This window comes from Vipera ursinii (genome assembly GCF_947247035.1).
Source record: "Vipera ursinii genome assembly, chromosome: 7".
In the NCBI taxonomy this organism is placed as follows: Eukaryota; Metazoa; Chordata; class Lepidosauria; order Squamata; family Viperidae; genus Vipera; species Vipera ursinii.
The window spans coordinates 8,322,830-8,328,829 of NC_139521.1; positions in this window are offsets into that span (position 1 = coordinate 8,322,830).

The following is a 6,000-nucleotide window of genomic DNA, read 5'->3' on the forward strand; positions in this document are numbered from 1 at the left end:
GATTGTCCAGTCTCTTCTTAAAAACCTCCAGTGATGAAGTGCCCACGATTTCTGAAGGCAAGCTGTTCCACTGGTTAATTATCCTCACTGTTAGGAAGTTTCTCCTTAGAATCTAAACTTAGATCCAGGTTGCTTCTCTTTTTGGTCAGTTTCTAACCATTGTTTCTTGTCCTGCCCTTCAGGTGCTTTGGAGAATAGTTTGATCCCCTCTTTGTGGTAAAGGTAAAGGTTCCCCCGCACATGCGTGCTAGTCGTTTCCAACTCTAGGGGCTGGTGCTCATCTCCGTTTCAAAGCCGAAGAGCCAGCGCTTGTCCGAGGACGTCTCCGTGGTCATGTGGCCGGCATGACTAGACGCCAAAGGCGCACGGAGCTCTGTTACCTTCCCACCGTAGTGGCCCCTATTTTTCTACTTGCATTTTTTACGTGCTTTCGAACTGCTAGGTTGGCAGAAGCTGGGACGAGTAACAGGCGCTCACTCTGCTACGCGGCACTCGGGATTCGACCCGCCAAACTGCCGATCTTCTGATTGACGAGCTCAGCGTCCTAACCCACTGAGCCACCGCGTTCTTTGTGGCAGACCCTCAAATACTGGAATACTGCTATCATGTCTCCCCTATTTCTTCTTCTCTGTAGACTAGCCAAACCCAAGTCCTGCAGCCGTTCTTCATAATGTTTTAGTCTCCAGGCCTTGGATCATCTTCGTTGCTCTTCTCTGAGCTTTTTCCAAGGTTTCAACATCTCAGCCTGTCTGGCTTTTTGGAGACCAGGCAACATTTAGGCAAGGCTGTTGTGGACAGGGAAACTAGTGCCTTATATCTCCTAGATGTACAGTTAGTCCTTCACTTACAACACTTTGTTTAGTGACCATTTGAAGTTACAATGGTGTTGAAAGAAGTGACTTATGACTGTTTTTTCTCACTTACAACCGTTGCAGCATCCCCCATGGTTACATGATCAAAATTCAGATGCTTGGTAACTGACTCATATTTATGACGGTTGTAGTGTCTTGGGGTCATGTGAACAGCTTTTCAGACCTTCTGGCAAGCAAAGTCAATGTGGGAAGCCTGATTCCCTTTACAACCCGTGTTACTAACTTAACAACTGCAGTGATTCACTTAACCACCATGGCAAGAAAGGTCGTAAAATGGGACAAAACTCACTTAACAAATGTCTTGCTCAGCAACGGAAATTTTGAGCTTTTGTAAGTTGAGAACTACCTGTATTCTATTTCGTTGGGCAAGAACAGGAAAACAGCCATTTCTACTGGTTCGCCCTGGCAATGTCCATTGTGAAAGACCAGATCCACACATGAAGGTCCGATTCAACTGATTTATTACTAAAAGCTTATCCGCAGGAATCTTCTCATTTAATGGTTAGCACTTGCTTGGAGGGGTTTTTTTAAAATCCCATTTATATCCCACCCTTCTCCGAAGACTCAGGGCGGCTTACAATCTAAAGCACAAATCAATGTGCTTAGCAATAGCCTTCATTCTATGTATATGCCTGCTTATTAGGGCTTTCGGGGGGCCCCAAGCGGCATTATTACAAAGTCAGCTTAATTGCCCCCAACAATCTGGGTCCTCATTTTACCTACCTCGGAAGGATGGAAGGCTGAGTCAACCTTGAGCCTGGTGGGACTCGAACCTGCACTAATTGCAGGCAGCTGGTGTTACTTAAGGAGGCATTAGCCCACTGCTCCACCAAGGTTAAATAAGAGTCAAGAGAATTCAAGGGAGATTGGACTAAGTTCACTTGGGGCTATGTAATGTTGGAAGAAAAATCAGGTCCACTTCCGAGCTGGGAATAAAATGGAGGCTGCTTTAAAAAAAAGGTTTATTGATCAGCAGAACCAACATCAGCATGCAGTTCCGGGACAGCTGACAAAATGAAGTTGAGAGTAGGTGGCTTTTTATACATTCTTTGGGGCTGCGTTTGAGATGCCTGTTCCTTCTGGAATGTACTTTGTGCTCTTTTGGTATTCTAATTATTGTCTCCTGACTCCCATTGGGGCTGGGAGGTCCTGTCCTGTCCTTGGAGCTGGGCGGTGAATGTAGATTTTAGGAGTCTTTGTTTTTCTAATCCCATCAGCTCCAGCTTTCTGTGGGAGTTGTGGCTGAAGGCGTTTTGCTTATGAGTAACGTGGCCCAGTCTTTCTGAATGGATTACGAAATCTCCATTTCTAAAGATTGGCCTCCTCAGGTTTCTGCCTGAGCAAAGGGAGACTGGGGCTGTTTCTGCCTTTCTTAAGATTTTTTTTCTCAATTTGGGGAAATATTCTATCCTGCGCCTCTTTTAATATTCCCCAAACTATTTCATTCTTTGAGGGTGCTGACTTCCTACAGTAAGAATTCTAGGCTGATCCCTCTTTTGACTCTGCCCCCAGGTTCTACTACACCTATACAGCCACTAGCTTATAAACAGGTCCAGATGTATTTTGTCCCAGCTGATATTTTGGGTCTTTGCTGCACAAAAAGCATCACTTATTTTGGAAGCTAACTGGATTTCTCCTCGTTATGCAATGAGATTCTATAGTTTGCAAAAGCCTCTCTGAATTAATTTGCAGCTGGCGATCCAAGACCGGGCCCCCATCCTCGCTTGTGCTATAATTAATGCATTCATCTTTAGCACCATAAGAACTCTACACTGTATTTGTGAATCAGGCTGTGCTGAAGTGGACATTTCTCTCTCTTTCCTGAATGTCAGGAAAACCTTGGACAGGCCAAAAGGCAGGAGAATTCAACACACTTCCTAAAACCTCCGAAACCATTTGGGACATGGATTTCTCTCCTAATTATTGGAAAACTCAAGGAGAGGACTCGGCCAAAAAGACTTTTTCAGCAGGTATGGAGGTGGCCACAGACTGAGACTTTTTAAAGCAACCACGTCCTTTTCCTGGGATCATCTGGCAGCCTTCAGAGCACCATAGTAAAAGACAAAGGAGGGGAAACAGTTGCTATAGTTACAGGTGGTGCTACAGGTGCTAAATGTAGATGCCGTATTTGCAGACAAACTCAAGTTTCTGTCTGTCTTCAGGTTAATTGCACTACCAACCCCAAGGTTTCCTTTATTTTCTGGAATGTACCCTATTTTCCCCCAAGGAGTGATGACTGTTACATGTGTTCAGTTATCTATTTCCTTCTCCTATGCCAGGGGTGAGCGCCTGTTACGCGTCCCAGCTTCTGCCAACCTAGCAGTTTGAAAGCACGTAAAAATGCAAGTAGAAAAATAGGGACCACTCCGGTGGGAAGGTAACAGTGTTCCGTGCGCCTTTGGCGTCTAGTCATGCCGGCCACATGACCACGGAGATGTCCTCGGACAAGCACTGGCTTTGAAACGGAGATGAGCACCGGCCCCTAGAGTTGGAAACGACTAGCACGCATGTGCAGGGGAACCTTTACCTTATGCCAGGGGTAGGCAACCTTGGCTCTTTTATGACTCGTGGACTTCAACTCCCAGAATTCCACGAGTCATAAAAGAGCCAAGGTTGCCTACCCCTGTCCTATGCCAATGACCTTTCCCCACATACATTTTTGTTGTTTTACTTCCACCCAATCCACTCATGATATTTTTATTTTGGTATGACCGCTATAGAGTAGGCTGTCAAATAAAAACAGCCATCAATCAACATCTCCAATCAACATCTAAAAAGCCACATATAACAGGCACCATACAAGTGGCACACAGGGAACAGCGCACGCTCCGCTAGAAAGAAGTCCCTTGAGGATGGGCTCCAAGCACAAATCCGAAAGCTCAGAAGAGTAAACCTCTAGTCCCAGCGACCGACTCAGATTGGATCCTGCCACATTATCCTGGGACATGTATATTGGCCTACAGTTTTATTAATGAGGGGTCCTTGGTCAGTGGTGGGATTCAGCCGGTTCACATCACTTCGGCAGTACCGGTAGATACTTTTTTGTTGCCCAGGCCCAGAATGGACTTCCAGAAGTGGCATCCACACAGAGAACCGGTTGTTCCCATATTTGAATCCCACCACTGCCCTTGGTGCTCTCAGAGCTTGCTTGTTTTCTTGCAGACATTTCAAGACTCTAACTAGCTCACATCATCCGTGCTAGTTAGGGTAATGAAACGTCTCCCAAGAAAACACACAAGCTCGGAGAGCACCAAGGACCCCTCATTTCAACCCTGATCTACAACCATTCTCCTTCATTAGTTTTACGTTTTTCCTAACTTTGCATCCATTACTACAGTAGATGGCAAAAATCTTTTCTATAATACTACTACGCAAATTCCTTAAAGCAAACTCACTCCTGGCAAATGGTAGTATGGACGCTATTTCAACTCAGCTAACTATGAATGATATCTGGATGTCTGCCAGCATCGGTCTCTAGGTGATCGTTCCAATGCGCTTCAAATCCTGCTGTTGCAGTTCTGGTGGTTTTTTTTTGTGTTTTTTTTTTAAGTTGGAACAGCCCTCATCTTGAACTTTCAAATAATTGCAACACAGATCCATGTCCAAAACGGGGTTTTATTAGTTTTAACAGGTGTGTCAAACTTATTTTTAAATCAGCATAAGATATGTGATAGCAGAATTACTTTTATAAAATTCTACCTAGGATATCCACTGATATTACAATTATATTTTTTTTTAAAAATGGACATCTTGGCCCATTTACCTTTTTTTTTTGAAAGAAAAAGACACAAAACTCATATGAAAGGTAAATTCTGTTGGAAGATTGGCTCCACCAAGGATGGTCATCCCAGTACATTTTCAATTTACCTTGCTAACTTGACTTCTCCTTCAGACAATTGAGAGTTAAGAGAAAGGAGTTTGGGGGTGGGGACAACTATTAGGGGGGAGAAACACTTTTTAATGAAGTCAGAACAATGATAACTCTGTGGAAGGAGAAACCAATGGGAAAAAAGAGCTCACAATGTATCTTATCTTTAACTTTTATAAATTTGTAAATTACAGCAGTTCAGACTACTCTAAGTAGTATACAAAATCAGCATCCATTGGCCAATACACGAGGGCAGTTCGGAAATAAACCTCTGTTTGGTTATCAATGACAGACACTCACTGATACGGAACTCTTATTATACACATTAGAAAACTACAACATTACATTATTTTTCGACATAATCGCCATTCAAATTGAGGCACTTGTCATAACGTCTTACAAGGTTTGTAATTCCTTAGTAGTAGCCGCTTGGCGCCAAATCTGGGCTATACCGGGGGTGGTGGTGTTGCATGATCAAAAACATCCCAACAGAACTGCTTCCAAAGTCCTTGGGTGTGTCTAGCGATGTGCGGGCGAGCATTATTGTGAACCAACACCACACCAGAAGTGGTGCCATAGAAAATCCCGCCAGATGTGAAGATGCCAAAAGAGAACTGCTAGTGAAGTTCTGAGAGAGTGGTTCGACCGTCAATTCAGAAGTCTATTGTGAAATAATAATAATAAACCTTTTATTGTCAAAGTACAACATGTGTACATTGAGATTAGCTGAGCCTCCCCCCCCCCGTGCTCTCTCCCCCCAACACACAGTGACAGCAAACCCTCCATCCCACCACACTATGTTAACCAACTACACCAACTACGCCTCCCAAGTCAATTCTGCATAAGATTATGTCCCATTTAAAAGCCTAACAGCCCACGGATAAAAGCTATTTTTCAGCCTGTTGGTACGGCTGGCTATATTCCTATATCTCCTACCGGATGGTAGGAGAGTAAAGAGATACCGTCCAGGGTGTGAGTCATCCCTGAGAATCTTCCTCACTCTTCCAAGGCAACGAGCCCTGGCGATGTCATCCAGTGGTGTCAGGGGACAGCCCACGATGTCTTGTGCTGTGCTCACTACCCTCTGTAATACTTTCCTATCCGCGGCTGTCAGACCAGCATACCAAACCACAATACCATATGAGAGGATGCTCTCTATAGTAGACCGGTAAAAGAGGGTCATTAGCTGTTGTTCTACCCTGTTCTTCAGCAAGACCCTAAGAAAGTGAAGCCTCTGTTGGTCCGTTCTAGCCACCTGGG